General features: G+C 40.1%; 1 long non-coding RNA gene across 1 annotated transcript; it reads right to left on the bottom strand.

Moving 5' to 3' along the window:
• Nucleotides 1–14,163: 14,163 nt before the first annotated feature.
• Nucleotides 14,164–20,959, bottom strand: LOC139626211 (uncharacterized). The gene is made up of 4 exons (XR_011692155.1): nucleotides 20,124–20,959; nucleotides 19,035–19,149; nucleotides 17,200–17,283; nucleotides 14,164–17,032 (listed from the first exon to the last, which is right to left on the bottom strand). It is a non-coding gene; the product is annotated as an uncharacterized lncRNA (long non-coding RNA).
• Nucleotides 20,960–23,722: the final 2,763 nt, after the last annotated feature.

The following is a 23,722-nucleotide window of genomic DNA, read 5'->3' as shown; positions in this document are numbered from 1 at the left end:
TGTGAGGCTATTCATACTTTTTCTGTTATACCCCCACCCTGGTGTATTTATAGTATATTAAATATTTCTTTATTTTGAATGATCACTGGATCACCAGGTTCTATCTGCATTTAACCCATAGTATTTTATATATATATTATTTTGTACAACAGTATATTGACATACTAAAGTACACCAACTAGACAGAAAGTGTAGTTTCATATATTTTTGCATATATAGCTGTGACTTATTTTGGTTTGGTGTAATACATTTATATAATTAATGTGTAATTCATACTCATCGCTAAAAAGAGCTGTTTGTAAGTTTTGCTATTGTTACATAGCCGACGTTAGCATTAAAAGCTGTTTACGTGCCAGCCTTGCCAATAGATTCAGCCACTGTTGTGTTGAAGAGGTTGTAATGCGCCCTCTGAGCAGCACTACTCATTAGACTGGATGCTGCACTGGTTTGGTATTGGAAAGTGACGGGAGGGCTGGGGCTAGCTTGTTAGCATGTTAACTTCCATAGAGGAAAAGAAGTGATCAAAATAGAAGCAAAAAAGAATCAAATTGCCGTTGCTTTCCATTGTTGGTTACAGCTCTTGGCGAGTAAAAGGATAAAAGTTTGATGCTGAAGTCACAATGTTTCTGGTAAGCAAACAGCTGTTAATGCTAATGCTGGCTATGTAGCAATAGCAAAACTTAAAAACAAATGGCTCTTTTAAAAAGAATTGGTAAGAAATGTTGAAACACATTAATTACAGTTAATGTGCATTAGAAATAATAAGAAATCTTCTCATTATACATTGTGTCGTTTGAGTTATAGATGCCTTTATTTTGAATATGCAAGGAAGTAACCTGTTCTGCTTTAATAATAATATGTGGATATAAGATATCAGATGCAGAGGTCTGTTAATTTACTCTTTTTCTCTGTTACAACTGCATTAGTCGATGAAATGTTCAGTTTGAAGTGCAACAAATTTTGTCAATATTTCAAGGTTCCACTATGTAATGTATGTCAGTTTGGCTACAACTTAATTTGTTATTGTACTACAATTATGAGGTATATCTCATATACCTCAGTATAAGTTTTTTAGGTATGAAAGTGTAGCCAGATTCAATCCAAAGGCTATTTTTCAGCTCTTGTCCCTGTATTTGTATTTGTGGAAAAACGCTCCTCTGCTTGTAGCTGAGCTTATTGTCCTCATGCTCTACTAACAAACCCTATTTTTATCCTCTCACATTGAAACTGGTTTCCAAATAACATGGTAAAGAAGGCTCCTGTCGGAGACGAGACACTGGCATTGTGTTCAAAAGCAACGGCTGCAGGCGAGATCTGGGAGCTCTGACTGGAGCTGTGAGGAAGACCTGACAGAGAGGAACAGAAAAGCTTGTATTTCCTTTCTCCTTGGTTCCACTTGCTCCATGCAACATAAGGACAAAAGGAAACAAACAGGACTCTATACAGAAGCAGGTCGACAAAGAGCAGACATTTAATTTTAGCCTCTTCCACACCACTAAGCGTGGTCAGAGAAGTTATCTGAAGGAGGATAGTAAGTCATTATTGGACGATAGTGAAACTGGATCACTCTGTGGAGTCTTTCAAAGGGCTGTTATAAGTCTGCAGCGTGGTCCCATTTACACCTGATTTCAACATGTGATACATCATCTCAATAATGCCATCCAATCCACAGGTCACCGTTTGCACCAGGTATGATTAAGCGTGATCCGACCTCAATGTGCAAATTTATGAAGGAGGACTGGTGGACTCGTGAACATAAGAGCGTCAAGAGAACGCTGGTATTTTAATTAATTTTTTTATGCATGATGATTACTCAGTAAAAGTTTTCCAAGTTTAGTGTTGCAGTATAAGAAAGTACTTGCAAGTAGATATGAAAGTTTGGCAAAGTTTTATTCAGGTTTATACAGGTTTAATTCTCTGCAGCATGGTGCCTTGGTATTGGGTGGTAGTAGTAGCAAACATGAAGTTGGACATTTTAAAGATTACTATGTGGTCAGCAGGTTGAAGCCTCAAACACATATCTACTTATTACTGTATCTGCAAGGTGTTAAGCCGCCAGTACATCACCGCCTGTCGAATACATTCAGAACCCCACCCCCCCCCACCCCTTTCCAGCACTGGATTGTGGGGTGGGGTTGGGGGGCTGAGTCTGACTATTTCTGTAACTTTCTGAACCTGACAATCTGACATTCACAAACACTTCATGCTTTGATTGGCCAGCTGTGTGGAGGTGAGAGAGGAAGCAGCCTCTCAACTTCTCTCTCAACCTCTCTTTCATCCCTCTCGATATAACTGTTTCTGTCGCTTTTCATGTGGACAAAATATGCATCACTTCTCCCCATATTCAAACAATACATGCCCCCAGTACATGCTTAGGGTATTAATAAGACGTATTGACTTTCTGTAGAGATCCTTGAGTTGTTTTCACTTTTGTCTCCACCTGCCATTTGTCTACTTTTTGGATTTAATATGTATTGTCTAAGAGCCCAAATCAAGCAAACTGCAGTACACTCCTTAATATCTAAAATTTCTTGGTATAGTTTATACAGTGAGTAAAATATAGCTACAGCATTGTATTTATAAACATAATCAAGGACTCTATAGACCAGATACATGTGATGTAGTATTAATTTCTTCAAGCCCACTACCTCATTGACAGATAAGGTTGGGTCATGGGATTGTTATTGACTAAAGAGGCTGGGTCACATCCAGCTCCCATGGGGTCTAAATGGGATCAAGGACAGATGTGACCCCATAGAGGAACCCTAGTGATTTCCAGAAGAACATGTATCATAACCGACGCTTAACCAGGCTTTTAAGGGTTTTTACTGCCTGGCCACAATCCCTTGTTTCCTTCCCTGAGCTCTGTCTTGCTGAGGAGTGCAGGAGAGAGCGTGACCTTTATTTGAGGACAGGGAAAAATGGGACTGTCTTGGAGGATGAGCTGACCTTTTATCCGGTGCTCCCCTGTTAGGATCCTATGTTGCTGAGTTCCCTTTAAATTATTTTGGTGACTCATTCAGCAACAGTCCAGTGTTGTGCTCTCTGTTGCTGCTGAGTGGGTGTGGGTGTGATGGGGAGTGGTGAGGGGGCTCCCAGCTGGACCAGGCCAACCTCTAATTACTTCCCAGGAGGGGTAACTCCTTTGTGTGTGCGCTAGATTAAATGAGAGCCTGGAGACTTGGGAGCCAGATGTTCAGTTTCTCCCTGAACACTACAAGATTTTCTCAGAGTGATGTCGCTCTGTAAAGACACTGTCTTTTGGATAGTTGCAGCTGCGAACAAAGATGAAAATAAGATACACTGGGAGCCCAGCAGGTAGTACTGGTCAACAAGGAGTGTTGAGACAATGAAAGAGAAGGGAGAAAAGGAAGCAAGGAGAGAGAGAATAACTCATCAACTGATTGCTTAATTATGTTCATTTGGGGGGTAATTTGTGGGCACACAACCGAAGCTATTTGCCTGCTGTGATAAGTCTGGGCTGAGCCAGTTGTGTCATTTGTGTGTTTAACTTGTAATTTTTGAGTTAATGAAATAGTTCAGCATTTTGGGGAATATACTTATCCACTTTCCGAGCATTATATGAGAAGACAGATACCACTCTGTCAGTCCATTACATGTATGCGTTATAAGAACTGGATTACAAGTTCCAAGATGGTGCTTCTTATTTCAAATAGAAACTTATTCACCCAGTACACAAGCCAGAAAAGTTTTGCTGCTTTCTGGTTTGCTTTTGCACTTGTTTATTAGCGATTCTCTGCTTTGCCTGCCTGCTCAGTCTTGCTAGGCAACACAGACAATCACTTTCTTACTTGCATGACATAATCCCACTGAAAAGTCTAAATTCCTCATTCCTCAAGGTCTAAAAGTCCATAATACAGAGTTCAGTTTTGCTCATCTTGCTTGGAGCTGGAGGTGTCCTGCTAGCTCTTACAGGTGTCTGTTTTACAGCTGTCTTGTTGTTGGCCACTGGGACAAATCAGCAGTCTTACTTTCTGAAAACATAACAAAACTAACTGTGCCTTTCTGTTGTTTGGTGCTGGGCAGGTAGAGGACAGTGGGTTTTTGTTGTAGTCAAAACAATACTTTGAGAGCAGTGAGAATAAACTAAAATAGTAAAGCTGCAAATTCATGTAATCATAAGTAGTGAGATTTTTCCAAATAGTACTGACAACAGTTACCCTTGCTCTCTCCAGAGTTCAGTAATGTGCCTGCCAACAAAACCCAGAACTCACTAGATCATATTTTTATTAAGGAGCACTTGTTGTCATTGTGAGGGTGCCAGGCAACCAGGACTGAGACTGCTGTTTGCCAATAAATACTAAGTATGCTATAGCTGAAGGTGCAAACTTCTAATTTGTGCACCACCTAGTCGTTAGTGTGCATTAATTATCAAATATTATACCTGTCATGCCCCCTGGGATCTATAATATACTGTACGTGCATAGCAGGATATACAGTAATTTATCTTGAGAAGCATTTGTCCTACTAAAGCTAAACACTGTATCCTCCTGTGGTGGTGATGTATATCTGACCCTGACTTGTACTACTTTAGAGGAAAAAAAAACTGTCATGTATTATCAGTTTATATGAAAAATTTAGAGCTGCAACACACTAGATCCCTTTCCTATAAAAAAAAAAAATGGTGTTTTGTTGGATGTAGACACTACTCAGGATATGAAGCACAAGGTTGGAAGGAACAGATCCTAAAGAACCAGATTATAATCTCAGTTAAGAACATCAATTAATCTTACCATCTCAGACAGGTCTGACATTATTGAGCTTTTTGAACTCAGTGGGACTAATTTAATTTCAACAAGGGCTTAATCTACTAGGTGGAAGAAGTCAGGCAAGTCTATGCTGGGAAGTCAGAGGATTTGTTGTTGACCATTTATGATAATGTTTGAGCTCCTTAATGTCCACAATTCATCTGTTGAGACACATGTTCCTTAAGTCTCTTGTTTTTATGCTTATCAGGGTCTCCTGGAGAAAGCACTACTTAATCTGCCTGCCCACGGTGAGAGTTTGTCTTTGTTTTCGGGGGTCATTTCTTATCTTGTATGGTGGTGCTCTGAAACACAAGGGCATACTGAGGACAAGTGGACACTACAATAAGTCATGTCCATTTAAAACACAAGCACCAGGTTGCTGATATCTTTAGTAGCCTTAACATTGACATTCTGGCTACGTGTTCGCCGGTTTGGATGATAGCCAACCAACATTTTTAATATGTATTTTGTATACAAACATTTATTTATTTATATTTCAAACAATCACCCTTCTCCCTCCTCTTTTGCAGGAGAATCAATTGGTTTTTCATGTTTGTTTAAAACCCCATTTTATTTTTAGTGATAAGAAATGCTTTCCATTAACAATTTAGCTAAATGAGAACATCAGTAAAAACATAGTGGAAGAGACATAATTCTCCAAAATGTATAAATGGCTTACCAACTGGAAGTTTTCCTGGAGAGAGTAAAATATGAATAGGAGGCTGTTAGAGGGCAATAATATTTCCTTTAAAAAAATCTATATTAACATAAGAATATATTTATAGCTATAGTTTCAGGGGGAATGAGAGAGACTTCTTTCATGTGCAGATTTTTGAAGCAGGCACAGAACTGTGCTCTCACTTATAACAGACATAAAGGTCAAGGAAATGTCACTTGGTGCAGTGTGACTCTCTTTCTCACCGACCGTTTGTCAGTCAAGCAAAGTGACCACTGTAAATACTGAAACATGTCAGATTTTGCTCATTTGTTATGGAGTGATAAATTGGCTAAGGTTAAGGCTCAGGCTAAATTAATTTACAGAGTTTCTCTTGCTGTAATGTAAAAAAAAAAAAAAAAAAAAAAAAAAAACTACTGCACCCTGGGTGAGTCAACATGTACATACTGTTTATAATGACATTTATTTTTGTAGAAAATACTTAAGGTCAGACTCCATCGTCCTTATTCATACTCAGAACATGCTGAAAAATCTTGAATAACATCACAAAGACCTCAGTGACAAAGTGCATATTGTAGAGTCAAATAGACATTGCACAGCACAGTGTAGCTGCACAGTCTCTAAGAGGCACAGGAATCTACTTGAATAAGTTCCAAGGCCCAGATGGATGACACTAACTTCACCTGATGCAGCACAATGACCCTTTTAAGAAAAGGCCTTCAACTTCAGTAACTGTCCATAAATCCACGGATTAACTTTGCAAATGGTCCACACTGTTGCCTTGAAGCATTTATTCCAAAACATTAACTGAGAGAGAGTTCTTCATTACTGTAAATTACTTTTGTTACTGCCGCTCTTTTTTTCCATGGGTGTCTGCTTCCAGCACATCCAACATAATAGTAAACAATGCTCACACCTCCCCACAATGCACCTCTCCACTCATAAAGTGTCCACAATAACGTCCTAAATTATGTTTATATGAACTCAAGCAGTGGAAAGTGTACGTTCTGGAGCATGAAATGCATCACAGTGGCAAAGTCGGGGGTATGCAGAGCAATGCCAAACCCTTGTGGGAAATATAAAGTAGGATGGTGATAAATGGTGAAAATAGTTAGCTTTATAGTCAGTTGTACTGGATGGGAAAGAATCTCTTTTTTATGCATCACATTAACATGTATCTTGGACCTTTGAATTGGATTTATATACGGGTTTAGCCGCTTTATTTAAATCAGATGTAAATTCACAAACAGAACCATCAATGCACAAGCAAAAAATAAAAAGCTTTTTGTTTTCTACTCAGCTGCATTGAATACACTGGTGGGTTGTTTTACAGTATTTATACAGAAACATCTGTGTGAAACTACATGGCAAATGCCCTATTTGCAGTGAACCAGAATCACCTGGGAACCTCATGTGATTTCGGAATTTACCTCCCACACGGATTATCTCTGGTTAGGACTGAAACGTAATGGGTCTCCATACTGAGCGGCTACATGAGACTCTTGAATTCTGCATGCAAAATGCAAATCCAAGCTGTCCTTAATAATTTCCATTGTAGCCTCAAGGAAGAAAACAAAACAAAAACGACAGAAAACACAAGGAATCCCTCCAAATGAAAGTAACTCCTGAATGTAGCTCTATAGGACACAAGATCATTCACTTTAACGGGATCATGGGCCAGTTGACTTTAAATCAACACATGATGAGTCTAGTTGCTGACCACCGAAGAGAAACCTGGCAGTGAGACAGAGAGAGGGCAGTTATTTGAAAAGTTTCTCAGCGTATTTTGATAACACTGCCTGGATGTGTGAAGAGCTCATGAATATTGCATAGGATCTTATGACTCCATTAAGTGTGATATATGCAACTTCAAGCCAGCCAGCATGAAATGATGCAGTTTAATGCGGCTTTAAAAGAGTATTTATCATGTTCGCATCAGGGAGGCCGTCTGTAAGGTTGGGCTATTTAGTAGGTAGACAACCACAAAGAGGAGCTTCTTACACAGAGATGAGTCAGTTAAGGCCATAACATTTCCAGCAACAAAAGAGGCATTTGCATCTTTTGGTAAGAAACTGTGGTGAAGCTTTGTGAGCTTATATTAAATATCTGTGTCCAACAGAAAGATGTGATCAGAAGTCGAAATGGAGAAGGGAATCTGTTTTTCCTGCTTCCCTGAAAAAGGTCAGGTCACATCAAATAATGTATGTTGAGGAAATATTAAAAACATAGGTGGTTTCTGGTATTTTGAATAGCACACATATAAACTATTGACCTATATAATTTACATAGTACATTAAAATTCACACCCTGTGCCATTTTGAAGCAGTTGATGAATTTTGCTCATCCGCACAGCAGCTCAGTCAGTCCTCTATCAGAGCAAAACAAAACAAAAACAACTGAACTGTACAAACTGAGTAATTAAAGTTAATTTCACGCATCTGCAGTTTGTGATCCAGCAGACACGCAGGCATTAATCATAATTAGTTGAGATGCTCAGATGCCCTCCAGACCTATCAATCAGCAGGCCACCTCTGGCCTAACTGCCAAGCTGCACAGGGTTGTCTGCACTGCTGAGCAGGTCATGAGCTGTCAGCAGACCATCACTGACAGGTCTAATGCCACTGGCAGGAGGAAAAGGACAGCAAAGACTGTCACCAACCTTTTCCACCCCAGCAACCACCTGTTCGAAAACCCTTCCTATGGGACACAGGACCCGTCTGGAAAGACCAGGACCACCTGCTGCCTCAGAAGCCTCTCGCCAAGAGCTGCCACCTGACTGACACCCAGCCCCTCCAGTCCCAGGATTCACCCAGTGCAAGCCCACACAGTCCTGCCAGCCAACCTCGTTACTGCCATGGCTTATTACATGCCATGGCTTATTACGCCATTCATAAAGAGCCTTGCATTTGTTTCTATACAAAATCTGGAGAAAACTGTGCTCAATTCATCCCCAAAGGAGTGTTAATTTCCTTCTTCCATTCTCTGTGCTCTGATTAAGAGAAAACACATTTTCCTCCAATTTCCTTTATTCAGCTTTGATAAGAGAAAGACTAACTGCAAATAAGCTAACAGATAACCTTGTTGACAAAACACTAATCTGCACTCAGCATCATGCTAACAACATATAAATACTATGGGAAATTCCACATGAGAAGTGGAACAGCTGGCAAGAGTTAGCATGACACCACTAACTTGAAATAAAACACTGGATGTGAAAAGAACACACTTAACCAAATAGCTTACACCCTACAGTCAAAACAGGAGCCTTCCCACCCGAGTCACATCATGAAGGACCCTTAAAGTGAGACGTGACAAATGTGAACATAGTGGGCTGTGTATGAGAAGCTAAGATAGCTTTACAACCAATATCTGAGCACGTGTGATTTTAACTGCCACTAATGGGTAAAGAATAATTAGACAAGGAGCTCAAGGTTTCTCTCCATCACTGAGGAGTCTCACTGGGGAAGGTGGGCCTCATGTCTGGGGTCCCCAGATTTGCAAATCAAAAAGTAGTGTTTAACATAATGTGTTTTTGTCAGGTAAACTTGCTAAATGTTGCTGTTGTGTGTTATGTGTAAAAGGAATTCTATGTTAAATTACTCACAAATGTTAGATAAAATGCAGATGAGGCTGAAGAAGCTAACAATTATGTTAGCTCTATGAAGCCATGAGAAACAGAATTGTGTTTTTACAGCCTTCAAAATGTAAAATACATAAAAATTTCCTGTATTTGTTCCTCACTCAATATATAATCGTAATGGTACAGACATAAAATCACTGTAGCTGTACAACAAGCTGAATTGCACATTAGCCAGATAATGTTTAACAAGGATGTGAGGATGTGCTGTTCCTATATTGGAAGAGTATTGGAAAAACAGCAGGATACAACTGTCCCACTTTTTCCAGGTACACAGATAAATTGCATGTGTAGGGAGAATGGATATTGCTAACCTGGAGGAAAATAGAAGCGAAGGTTATACTTATGGCCTCCACCCATCCCTCCTTCATAATATGCAGGAGAGTAAGCACTGATTTGAGAGGAAACCATTTTCCTTTATTTGTTAAAGTCGACTGCATTGTGGACTGTAACACACGACCACAGTGGGGAAGTGTCGGCTGGAGTGAGACAGTCTCTGTAATACTTAGTAGCCTTTCAATTCCTGGGTTAGAAAGTAATCACATATAAAAGCTATATTGGTTATTGTTTTTTTATAGCTCATCTTCTCAAAAATGTTTTTCTATTCCAGAAATGACACCAGTAAAAAAATCCTGGTGCAAATTCTCTTCTCCTTTTTCCCCCATTGAAGCAGAATTTCAAAGACAGCATACTTCTCTGCTGCGATGCACACCAGGAATACTGTTTTGATCTTTGTTCACCTGTGGACTTAAGCACATTTCACAATTGAAGAGTTGAGTTATATCTCAACGGGGAGTGCTGCTGGTGGATTCGATTGTAGATACCTGCTGAGGCCCATCCCTGTGTTTTATTTTGTGCCCCAGATTGAGTTTCTTGCTGTCATTAAAGCAGCCATAGAGGAGGAAACTGAGTTTCTGCTGTGTGCAATGTGCCTCATGCCCTAAAGCTGCAGTGCAAAGTTTAGTTTCCAGTCTTAGTTAATCTCTGTCTCTTCTTGTTGCCACGTATTAATGTTGCAATGATCACATTTGTACTCTATGTCACATTGACCAAAGATCCCTATAAGTCTCAGCACACAGGAGCAGGAGTTACAGTACATAGTTAGCAATCTGTAGTTGTGCAGGATATGATTTTAATGATGTCATCTGCTCCATAATTACTTTAATCTATTTTGTGCTTCTTTTCGGTATCTGGATTATTATAATTGATGTCAACACCACAATATGCAGTTTCTTAAAAGGGAAAAAAATTCCAAATTAGATTCCCAGTGATCTTGATTGAGTAAAGATAGTTTCTGTTTCTTGTGAAATAGAGTCAGCTGTTGTTTGGTTGACTGAAAACATGTGAGATTGGCTGCCTGCAGGGTCACTCCAGGCTGTGATTGGCTGCTGAGTTTCACAGCCCAGTGAACATGAAGCCGGCAAGTTTCCTCAGGATACACTTTATTCGGCTTGATTGGCTTTTCTTAACCCTGACTATTAATTATTTGTTAGACCATCTTTGTCAGACCTCTGACTTTGGAGAGTCATAGTGTTGCTGCATTTGGCCCAAATGACGAATAGCATTTTTTAATTACATCAGAACATCAGTGCTGAAAATACTTACTTGATGTAACATTTTGTTGTTTAGCACCTGTGCAGGAAATGTACTACTTTACTGAACACACAAATTACCCTCAGTGCTCGAGCCACAGTGACTAATAGAACCATCAGTAGTGTTTGCAACCGCCATAACCATTAATTTACATCACATGCTATTCAAGAAAAGCAATGATATCCTGGTTCCAGACACCCAAATTGCCCACATTTCAACATTGCTCAGCAATTTAAAGGTCTGGTGCCTGGCTGTTGAAGAAACAAATGAACCAATCACAGCCTTAGTAGGTCATTGCAAGAGACAGAATCCAAAAAATATGATCACAAGTGTTGGTGAAAGTGATGGAGCTATGACAGATGTTGGGATAGACTAAATAACAGCTCAAAACCCAAGGCATTAAAAATGTTTCTTCACAGTGTGGATTGATTTTTATCTCTGATCTTTGCATATGTTTAAAAAAAAAAGTTTTGTTCTAATCTGCCTCAATAAGCAACAATTTTTTTCCTCTATGAGGCGAAGTGCGTCAAATGTGATGTGCAGGAAATTTTGGGCAGTGGTGTTATCCTTATGACAATTTTGGATCAGGTCTCCTATTAATTGATGCATATTAGTAGGCAGGTTTTCCATTGGCCTGGTCTGGATCGGGTCCAGAGTCTTCAATCTGTGAAGGTATCTCGATGGAGAATGAATAAAAGAAGCTGAGAGGCTTGATGGCCAAACACTTTGGAGGGCGCCCTGACAATGAAATTTTAAAATGGTTAATTGAAGCTAAGCGTATTGCTATCGACAGTGTGAGCTAAATGTTCCAAGGAGCCACACATGCAGCTCCTGCGTCTGCTGGACAGGATGTTGCACAGACAGATAGATAACTCATAGGGATTGGTTTGTGCAATACAGCCATCCTTTCCCAAATTGGCAATCCAGCCTGAATATCACAGGCAAAGGAAACATATTTCACATATTTACAAATTTATAGTCATTGGCCCACAGTGCCTCATCAGCTGTTCTTTGAAGCCGTACTGGCTTTTAATTATTTAAAAAAAAAAAAAAATTCTCCAATTCCCCCATAACTGAAAAAAAGAGCCAAATCACACTCCAGCAAAAGAACCAACTCATCTCTCTTCTCCAGGCAGACATGATTACACTCGGTGGAGGAAATCATCCTGAAATCTTCAGTAGGGAAGAGGGATGAAGAGTGTATGAAGAAAAGGAGATGAGCAGGGGGTATACTGTAGGCAGCTATGGATTCCTGAGAAACTGTCTCAGCAACAGTCATTATTCTTATAGGCAGTAGGTAGAAAAGCCATATCAGCAGCAGTGACAGGAGTGTATATATCTTTTGAGAATGTGTGTACACACACACACACACACACACACACACACACACACACACACACACACTATATATATATATATATATATATGACTTTTTGCTTTTGCATTTTTTTTTACCTGTATGCCAGCTGTTGTGTTTGTATGTGTACTATCAATCATCCCAGGTTGCCACATCTCCAGGTATTTCATTTATATATGTGGCTTGACAGCACAATCTATAACATGTCTGTTCTAGCTGGCTTTTGTATTTTGTGTCTGTCTCTTTGAGTAATTCAAAGGCTGCAGCCAAACTCTCCACTTTGTTGACAAGTGACTCGAAGGCCTGTTGTGTCAGGGGCTGCGCTCCATGGATTTACAATGTAACATTAAATTCTTCTAATGCAGAAGATGTGCATCTGAAACATGTCTTCTGTTCCACAAGGTACAGAAACCTGCTTCAAATTATATTTACTTTAGTTGAAAACTCTTCACAGTGGCTTTAAATTCATCACAATCTGCACAAAGATGCAAAAATTTTAAACTGCAGGTCAGTCATCTTATTTTAGGCAGGTGTGAAATGTTTTTGTAATTGATGCATTTTTTTTAAATTGCATTGAACTGTATCATTTCCACCAGCTCCGTCTCTGTGATATCAGGAGCCCAGTTTGATCCATTAAATTGTTGTTTGATTCTGTAGCTACATCATCCCTTGTTAAATTCTCCAATACCTGCCCCCAAGTAGACAATTACCACTTTAGGGACTACATTTAGATTTGCATTAAACAGATTCTTTTATTCTACAAAAATATCAATAATTTTTGCAGATATTTCCTCCACTAACTGTCGACCGGGGGAGGATGTACGTGCTACCTCTGACATGTGCACCAGCAGCGTCTGTTCACCGGCAGCTGATGAACTTCACCATGAGGGTGGAACACGTGGGAAGTTTACGTGAAGCTGCAGTCAGACTGCATTTTCCTTCCCTTTCATTTCTGTGTGCAATGGAGCAAGGCTCGATAACTTGACAACTGAAATCTTGAGGCTTGCCATTGTCCAACCGGTGTGAGAGGGGAAGCGACTGACCTTTCATTCATATTGTTTGTTTATCCTCTTGTTGTATGACTGCACAGGGAAAAGATAAAAGCAGCACAGAAGAAGGGATGCTGAATGTCTGTTGTGAGTGTACGGACAGCGACAGAGATTGACGACAGTTAAACATTGTATATTAACAAAAGTCGTTTACAACCCCACCCATGCTTTTTCCTGTTGCCCCTGCTTTTGGCGGTCACTGTCCAGGCACTTCAGCCAACCATTAGAAGTCACTAGAGTGAAAAGGACTTGACACTTGGCCAGTTTTCTAACTCTCATCACAACCAACAGTAATCATTGCTACACACAACCAGTTGAAATGGTAGTTTAAACTCTCAAAAGCTGTGAGTGATCACTTCTCCTCTTGTGGTTTTGCACAGAAACACCAGCCTGCCCCGTCTGCCCCTGTACATCAGTTATGGCTTGAAGAGCAGGTTCTGAACTTCTGAAAAGTCCAAACAGTTTTTGTATGACTGCACAAAATATTAAACAACATCCAACTTGTGACTTAATGTAGGTACCAAACCTGCATGTGTTCATCCATCTCTGATTTAATGCACAGCTCAGCGAGCACGAGTCCTAAACTGAACTTTTCAACCGCAGCTTGTAGGTAAATCTGTCAGTGTGGTGGTTGTCTGTCAAAAACCTCTGCAGCTTTATAAGCAAGAAGTGAAGCTGAGGAAAGGAAAGGAAGTTTGACACGTGTGAGACAGCTAAATAAATGTGTTATCCTGTTGATGTGTTATCGTCAGCAAGGGAGGAGGAAGATGATGTGTTCGATAGCTTGTAGGTCTTCTGGAGGGTGAGCCCACTTTACTAACACACTTAGTTTTTTCCTGATGTAACACATCCTAATAAACTGTAACCCACTTAGAGCCTAATAAAAGCATTAAGTATTGTGGACCAGACTCTAAAGATGCAGGAAAACATTCAAAGTAACAAGTAGTTGGAGCCAGTTTCTGGTTTCTTCTGCTACAATCTAGTTATGTTCATGGTTTTACTCTCAAAATATTTACCTTAAACAGTGTCCCCAAAAAAAAACAAAAAAAAAAAAAACTGAGTTTCTGGCACTTTTTGGCAAAAGTCAATAAAATCTAATTTAATGTAAAAAATAAAATAAGTTGTCATGGTGTGCATGCTGTGTTTTTATGAACAAATGCTGTGCAATCTTGAAAATGTTCTTTGTTTGATATTAACAACAATACAGAGAATCAAACAAAGGAAGCTCCAGCTGTCACAGCACCCTCATCTCAAGTCCTGCACCCAATCCAGCATCACCTCTCTCCCAGCCCGAACTCTCACACTGAGCTCTTCCTCACATCCACCCCCCAGCCTGAGGCTTCTGATCAGCATTTTCTCTACTCAAGCAAAATGCTCACTCACAGGTTTCTCCCCAAGCCCCAGTTTTCATCTGGAGCCCCAGCTCTCACCTCCAACCCTACACTTTGACCACTCTGCAGGGACCCATCCCCATAGTCCTCACAGCTAACCCTCCGTTTTCATTTTCCTCTCCCTGTTCCCACAAAACAATCTTTAGCATTGACCCTTGTCATCACAGGTCACGCAGAGAGGAGATGGAAGAAGTGTTTTTTTATTTGTCCTTGGACTGTGGAAAATGAATTGTTTTTTGTTCTTCAAAATTTTAGAACAGCAGTATTCACTCAATTTTGTTTATTTGTACCAAATTACCACTTTTCTTCAGAATATGAAGATTACACTGTGTGCAGCACCATGGTGACAACCCTCTGCCATAATGTTTTCTCTGGGAAAAGACACTGTGACAAGTAAATAATGAATTATGACAAACTATTGTACATAAGTCATCACATTAAGAAACCCTGACACTTTTCATAGTTGGAAGATCCAGCAAGTTTTCTGCATGTGTTTATACTTTTGTATGAATGACAAAATGGGAAAAAAAAAAAAAAAAAAAAAAAAAAAAAAAAAGGTGATGGGAGATAATTTACCAATTCTTTTAAATTCATCTCTACCAGACTCTTCTTTGTGACAGAAAAGTAAGCCTTTGAGAAGAAGGTGACTCATGGTCTCCACAGCAGAAAAGATAAGGACAACTGAAGGTGATTCAGACTCAGACCCTGGACATTAAAAAAAAAAAAGATACCAGGCGGGCTCTGGGGTCTGATAACAGGTTCATGGTGAGGGCACACCAAAGATTTTGGTTTGCTGTGATGGACGGGTTTGTCAGCGAGCCTGAGAGAGGATTGTGTCTGTATTGTCACTCCCAGAGAAGAAAGCATCATGCCGGGCAGGGGAAGAGTTTTAAACTGCCGGGGTATCATTCAAGAACGTACACTGAGCTAACACTGTTCTCCATCTACCCTCCTCTCTGTGATGAGTCCAACTCAAGTTAATTTGTCAAACAAGATATGGATTACATTGAGCACAGGGGAAGAGGTTGGTGTCCAGGGTTTGTGGTCTATTTGTGTGCTAGTTTGTAACAAAGCCATGTTTGGTTCACATGTGTATGAAAGTTGTTCTTATTTCGTGCTTGTAAGTGCGTCTGTCACAAATATATAAACTCGACAGCAAGAGTTGGCACTGATTGTGGTGGTTCTTATCCTGTGGTGCTGCCTTGATTTACTGAATCAACTTCAGAATTCCTGTTCAAGTCATGACCCACGGCAGAAAACCTGAACAAATGAGTGGAGAAACAACAGATGCAGGAGCTTCCATACGGATCATCTGTGACGTGTGAAAATATTTTAATTAAGCCCCAATTTACATGTCATTCAAGTGTCCTGTATCCAGTTTAATTAGGTGAGATTTAACACCTTGTTTTCACTTTTAACCACAAATGTGTGTCTCTGTTGGCCACACTGCATATCTGACTGCACCTGGGATACATGCAAATCAGGGTCAGCTCTGCTCCAGTCCACACAGTGTGATTAGACCGCCAGAAAAGAGAAAACAGTCAAATAACACAGTGTCTCACACTAAGTCGATCCAAAAGTAGAGCAGAGTCACAGCAGGGAGAACAGAGGCTTAATAGTGTTTGAGTCAACAAGCAAACTTGCAGATGGCAACTGGGCATCTGTCCAAAACAAGCCTCAGCAGAGGTCTAAGAACAAGCTACAGCAAACTGATTATACACTACTGGGCAAACTGGGTAATGAAGGACAGGTGTGCTAACAGGCCTGAGGGACAGGTGTGCAGGAAGGAGCAGGATCAGGTGAGTGTCAGTGGCAGGAAAAGGTCTGTAAAGGTCTATGAAAATACAACACATGGGCTAGGGAGAGGTTGTGAAGCTGGAGGGGAAGAAACATGTTCACCGTTACCGTGACAGAGATAAGGACATTACAATATGGTTCCAGTGCATTAAGCCCTCATACAAACATAAATGCACATTAAAGAGTTCAGTGGTGCACAAACCACAGACACACAAAGATGTGAGTAAAAGTGATGTGTTATCCTTCACCATATCCTTGAGGGGACAAGTGCACATTTGGTGTACATTTGAGAGCAGTGCAGGCCTGAATGCTTCACCACTGCAGCAAGACTCTGTGGCTCTGTTGTGCTGTGGGGGCTTTTTACTGCTATGTTTTTCTATTGTGAAAACCAAGGCAAATGTCTTATTTGTCATTTCCATCAATACTTATTTACATTACTTTACAGAACACAAAATACATGATGAAATAAAGTGATGTGTGTGCATGGGTTTTTTAAAACCACTATATCTATGTTGTGTTTGTTTCATTCTTTACTAAAACTGCCACTATAACTACAGCTCAGTTATTAAGTTTCAAACAAAAGTTCTTCCAATAAATCTGTAGGAAGAGGTCTGTGGATGAGATCCCACAAAACAGTGTCAGATATAGCAGTTTCAATGAAACTGGACCGGAGACCTTCCTTCTCCCTCTTCTTCAGGTGATCTGAGAGCCTTCTGATATCTTCCTTGAGGTTGGTAATGCTTCTGTTAGCCTCCTGGAGCTGCTGGCTTCACAGGGAAGTGTTACTGATATGACTTTTGTTAAGGAGAAGGATTTGTTAAGGAGCAGGATGTCAGTCTGACAAGACTTAAGAAGAAAAGTGACACAGGATTTAATGAGATTGAAGTGTAGTTCTCAGACAGCGGCCTGATGGGAACTGTATTTGTTTACCTGGTTCAGTAGCCTGGCACAACTCCCTACAAACGCTGAATGGTACAAGATAGGGATTCAGGGCACCGATCGTCACCACCACATCTGAACCAGGAGGGAGGGAGGGAGGTAAGAATGATAAAGAGATGAGAGGAGGGAGTAGAGACGGGGAAGAGAGCAGCAAAGGTACAAAGGAAGAAAGAACAAGACAAAGACATGAGTCACTGGGCTGAGTGGTTTTACACAGATGGTTTCTTTCTGAAAAGTTAAAATAATAACACAAGGCCAGTATTCACTCTTTAGGTGGAATGACTTGTTTACTATAGCTGACATGACTGTTCTGTAGCAGCTTGTGCAGGCAGCGGTTCAGTTCCCAGTATGGCGAGTTTGAGCTCCTCATACAGGCCTGTCTTTGCTGCTTCTGCTAGCTTACCTCCACTGCCATCGATTCCCACAAGGTGACTGAAGCCAAGTTCACTCATCTATGCACAACAGATGAATACAAAGTAACTGATATTCAGACTGAATTGCAATTTTGTTACCTCTCAGTTTTTCAGTCCTGACACCTGTCATTCATTTCTGCAGCTTTCTGGAAAAGCATTTTGTATCAAGAATTGCTCAGTGCAAAGGAAGGGAACCCTGTTCATTAATTACCAGACAAAACTCTTCACACTGGTGTAAATCCTAAAATAGAGTGCCACAGGAATGAGTCCTAAAACATGGACATGAGTTAGCATATTAGCACTTCCAGTTTACTCATACAGAAGACTATGGGTTTTTTGAATGGGTTTTGGGTAGATGACTGAAATAAGGTCTGGTTAACATAAGCTCAAGACATTTTCACATTTATTTCTATGACATAAAATACATCAGTAAATACTCCAGTCAAGATTTCTTTAAGCTTTTACATCTGTTAAAAAAACAACAGTTGCTAACAAGTGAGTAAATGAGACGTTTAACGTCATCACACTGAACATGAAACATGAAAACCAGGGTGGCGCTAACATCCAGGTTAGCCTGCGAAAACACTTCACCCCTGCGGCAGTCTATTCAGACTTTATAGACATTACAGTCACTTGGTACTGATGATTATCGGAGGTAGAGTATTGAGTGTGAAGCCTTACTGTTTTAGCAAACTGTCCAGGCCCACAGCCAAAATCCAAGACCTTTGCTTTCTCTCGACTCCCACTGAAGTTTGAAGAAATGAAATCTACTATCAGATTTAGTCCTTGGTAGTTCATGGCGTTGAGATCCTGTTATTGTCTAAGCCACCACCATATGCTTAAGTCAGCAGTAATTTGAAAAATACATTGTTTGCTTAATTTATATTTTCTTTCTATTTCTGTAACTTTTAATTCAGAAGATTGAATAATCTATTTATATGTGACATTTGTTGGCAGAAGACCAAGTGGGAGGTATAATGCATTCAATATACATGTAACTGAATATTGTCCCCTCATCTCCCACAACATGTAGACTAACCTTCAGTTTGTCAAGATTCAAAGGAACTATATTGTCAACCCGTCATTATACAAGTACACAGGGGATGAAAAGTATGCTATATTTAACATTTAAGCAGTACAAACAAGGCAGTCAAGATAAGGTGCAGAAAACATGACAAAACAGCACAAAAAAAGAACACCAACCACTGAGAGGTTTTGTTAAAGCAGTGTGTGCATTTGAAATAGAACAATTTCTGTGTGGATAAATGTGTGCACCCCTGACCCGTTTTTTTTTGTTGAGTCTCCAATTAACATCAAAAATTACAAGATCTAAAAGTAAGAAAAATAAAACAAACACAAAACAAAACAAGAACTGGATTTTTATTTTTGAAGTAACATCAAAACCTTACTGACCTTTTCATAGTTTGAATGTAATTGCGTCCTCGGGGCCACACTCCCAGTGAGACTTCAGGAGCATCCTCACATCTTCAACAATTCCGGATGAATCTGACATGTTGAGAAACTTCAACTTCAAAACCGGCAAAAGGAAGAGACACAGACACACCCTGAGTCACTGGATTTTAAATGATATTGTAGTAATAATAGTTTGAAGTTTCAGTGAACATGCTGACATTTTTTTCTGCCCTGAAAATGTTCACTATGAAATATATTTTAACTGACTAAATTCAGGCTGATCTCCATATACAAGGAGGAAAGCACAAAACTCAATAAAAATTAATTAAAACAGGCTAAGTAAAGTTCACATACAGTAGAAAACCATATAGTGTAACCGCATATTCAGATTTCAACTGCTCAACTGAGACTGAGTGCAGAAACAATTGTCACACTAGTTCATTAATATGACAAAGAAGTGGAAGCAGAGCAGAACTACTGCTGTGTGTTGTCTGAACCAACATAGGAAGATGAGAGACAGATCAGTCCAGCTCTGCCAGTTATGCACCTCACCACCACTAGCCACTAAAAACCCTAAGGTGGCTGCTGTTAAAGGCAGAGACATAGCGCTATTGCAGAGCACCCACACACTATCGATATATTTATACTGCATTTAGCAGAAGGTAGAAAACCCATTTAGCATGCTCACTCTATAGCTATCAACTCTGAACTAAGTCTGAGCAAGCTAATTGAGGCCAGATAAGTACACACACACTGCAGCCAAATCACTTATTAATTCATACATTTGTTTCCAACCAAATGACTGAAAGGAGGCAAAGTGCCACTTTATCTATCATCCCCAGAGGAAGATATGGTTCTGTGTGTAACTATCTAACAGAAAATGCTGGTTGGAGGTCCCACAGTTCAGAAGACTGGTCCCTGCATCCTCCTGATGGGCTGTAGATGAGGACCCAAAACTATAGGATATAAAGTCATGCTAATCTTTTTTTATTTCACTGTGCATGTGTTGCCTATAGTGTGTGCTTTTTTTTGATGTGTATGGTCTGTAATGAGTTTGTATGAGCCTAGCAGGTCAATGCAGCTTCTTACCATTGCAAAGTAAGATGGAAGAAAACCAAGAAAGCTCTCATGGAGCCTGTAAAAAGAAAGATGGTGAAGAGGAAGAGTTCGTCTTTCACGTGGACTTGATAGCTGCAACCTTTTCATCTCTGGTCCCTTTCCTCTTGTCACCCACGAGGGAGAAGGGGTCATAGGTGCTGTTCTGTCTCAGGGTGCTCACTTAAACTTCATTATGCAGATTTCTATCATTTTGTGATTTGAATTCCTCATCCTCCATCACCCTGCTGAGTCTGGAGCCAAATCATTAATGGTTGGGGAAAAAGCAGTGATGTCGGGGGCCATCAGTATGTGTTACGACTCCGAGCAGGCGTAGAGGAAAGGTGAGTGACAAAACTAAATGAGGGATTTGAGGAGTCACTTTTCTTGCCATCTTGGGTGCCCAGAAGTGTTGTCTAGAAGTGCTTTTGACACTGTAGGGTCTGGAACCTCTATCACTTCAAGTACAGGCTTCACTTTTCCTCCAGCGATATCATGCCTCATTATGAAGTCCACACCCTTTGTGGGGAAATAAAAACACAACTCTGAGTGTGCAGAGCTGCCAATGACACATTATGTGTTATGTTTGTTGGAACGTTACCTAGTGGAACCTATTGCTTCAACTTCAAAATGCTGTTCGCAGACACAAAAAGTGATAAGAATTAAAATTTTGACTTTAAAATAGGTTCTTTGTAAGTTTTACTGCATAGCTAGTGCTAGCATTAATAGCTGTTTACTTATCAGTCTGGGCAGGAGCTGCAGCCCTTGTTGCATTTACAAGACAAGAGGTTATAATACGTCCTCTGAGCAGCCTTATTTCTTCAGGGCAGACTGGATGCTAAAGTGACTCGGTAAAGTGGCAAGATTGTCCGACAAGGTGGCGACTAGCTGGTTAGCATGCTAACAACAGAAAAAGAAAAAAAGTGATAGAAATAGAAGCAAGTCAAGAGGGCTGCTTCCCACCGCTGGAGACAGTTCATAGGGAATAAAGGAATGAACTTCAATGCATTCAAACAGCTGTCAATGCTCGTATTGCTATGTAGCAGGAGCAAAATTTACAAATAACTCCCTTAATGCTCCCAGACTAATTGATAGCATATTCCCACCATTACATATCCTAGTTTGCATTAGCATCCCTATTTGTCCTTTAAATAGCTAAGCACAATTCAGCAGTATTTTGTTGGCTGTTGAGCGGAAAAGGATCTGGAGCTGTCAGAGCTATCATTCCTTCAGGGACATGACAACGTGAGGTGAATGTGAAAGCTTCTCATTTGATCATTTGACAGCTCTTTAAATACTTTAACCAATGACCATAATGTACAATTCACAACGAATCTCTCATTTGGTTCACTGCACAATGAATACATGAATATGTAACCATTAGAGCAGTAGAATCATTTACATGCTTTTACATAATTAGGACAGAGTATGATTATGCTATATTATAATTACACTGGTTTTCTAATTCCGAGTGGGCTGGTAGGAAGGAGTGGGAGGGATTTGTGAACAGCAAAAGCTTCTTTTTTTCTTGCTTTACAATTGGAAACACTGCAGTCATGCCAGTCAGGCGCTTTCACATTAAGCCAATTCGAAGGGTATTGAAAAAACATTAGTAACACTTGCACCACTAACAGTATGAATTGAGTTGATTTGTATGCAAAATTGGATATCTGCACATATCTCCACATTTCAGCTCTATGTGGAAGAGCAGTAGGTGGTAGGAAAGAGAACATGGATGAGTGAGTGAGACTAAAGGTGAGGGGGACAGAGGGCAATTTAAGACATATATATTAAGAGATATATCATCATCAGTGGGACACAGTAGGCTTCGTGCAAGAACCACTTGTAGAACAGATTTGTTGAGTGTGAGTGATTTTAGAGAGCTTTTTGCATTTACCAATTTTCTCTTATGAACAAAAGTCCAGACCTGCCGCGAGAGTCAACCTCTAGTGCACCCAACGGTGTGGCAGCAGTGCATGAGGTGTTTTTGAATTTCACATTGCAACTCTTTGTCAGGTTTTTTTGAAATTATAGTAAATGTGTTGCAGTTTGGTTTGCGATTCCACATTTCTTTGTGTTTTTAGTAATGACAAAATTAACCCCATATGGGTGCCATCATATAACCACTGACACTGCTAAGTTTGTTTTCCCTTGCCTCTATTTTAAGCCTCAGTGTTGAGATTTAATATTTGTGCATATACCTCTGCCACACGGCCTTTGCACAGCACCATCACTCACTTTGCCGAGTCTCCTCGAGGGTCCACTGAAATCCCGAATGTTTAACCAACAAAGGTTAAAGACCTTCAAATGTGGACTTAATATCAGCCATGGCAGGCCTTATTTCCAGAGGGTACACTCCACTTGTAAAATTCCTGTTTAATATTTGGACCTGATCACGCTTCTTACATAAGGAGAGGTTGCCCAGATCAGTTTTGATTTCATCCGCATCACATGACTCTAGGTGCACATAAACTCCTTGTAGGAGATGCTTGGTTGAAATGGGGCAGATAATCTAATGTGCTTACTTGCATTTGCAGTAAAGACACAATTTCCCATTTTCTCCACTGGTGCAGACATGCTTGGGAGACTGCGGAGTGTTGACTTGATTTTCCCTTATCACAGTTGTGGATGTCAATACACAGGAACCATTTAACAGATGGTGCGGCATTATCCACAGTTTGCTTCAAAAACAAGAATCTGGCGTTTTCAAATGTTTGATCTTAGCTTCAGAGAGCTTTTCAGCATGAAGTGCCAGTGCAGTTGGCCTGATGTGATGAGCAATATTGTGTAGCTGTATCGCTGCTCTGCCTTTTAATTTATATATCTGCATGTTGCTTCATATTTCACGCTGTGCAGTGTTGTTGTGTAATGTTTTTTTTCTTTACCTACTGCTGTTGACTCAAATCACATTTTCTGTCTCCAGCTCTCTCTCCTCAATTTGCTGTTGTCTAATGCTACAATCATACAACACAGTATTTTCGTCTAGAGGTGGTCGCTGTGTCAGATTAGATAATGAAGTCATAAATTCTTGCTGTGACTTGGCAGAGAAACATTGTCGATTTTGTTGGATCCCGATCAATTTTACTTGGCCCGTCTTTCATGTACATAGGTGATTGGTAAGGTGCCAGGGACTGACTCAGCCCCGATGAATGTCTACGCATAAAGTCACAGCTTTATGAATGAAAGTGAACCTGGAACCATTTATCTGTGAAGGTGGGCTCTGTCTTTTTCCTTCCCAGTTGGCAGAAAGAGGGTGAGTGTGTGGGTAAAAAGTTGCACTATGCGACTGCACTGTCACTAGTGTGGTATTTTGGTATAATGCTCTCGATCACAGTGACAGCCAAGTGGTTACAAGTTCTTGGAAATGAAACAAAACATCATTCTTCTTTTGCTTTGTCATGTTTGCATGGAAAAACACTATCTGGTTGACAAACCAAAAGATTACATTCAAGTGATTTTTTATTATTTTTTTTAAATCCAGATGACATTAAGTGTCCCAGATGCTGCACAGGCTGTCTCCCACTACATGGGATAAAAAAAGTAGTTGTTGTGCTGTCTGATCCTGGCATAAGCAAAACTTTATAAAATTTTAT

The sequence above is a fragment of the Trachinotus anak genome, unplaced genomic scaffold, assembly GCF_046630095.1.
Source record: "Trachinotus anak isolate AG129_WGS33_773 ecotype Australia unplaced genomic scaffold, CSIRO_AGI_Tana_v1 ptg000010l, whole genome shotgun sequence".
Lineage (NCBI taxonomy): Eukaryota > Metazoa > Chordata > Actinopteri > Carangiformes > Carangidae > Trachinotus > Trachinotus anak.
Note: the sequence above shows the minus strand (reverse complement) of the source record. Positions and strands in the feature narration are given on the sequence as shown.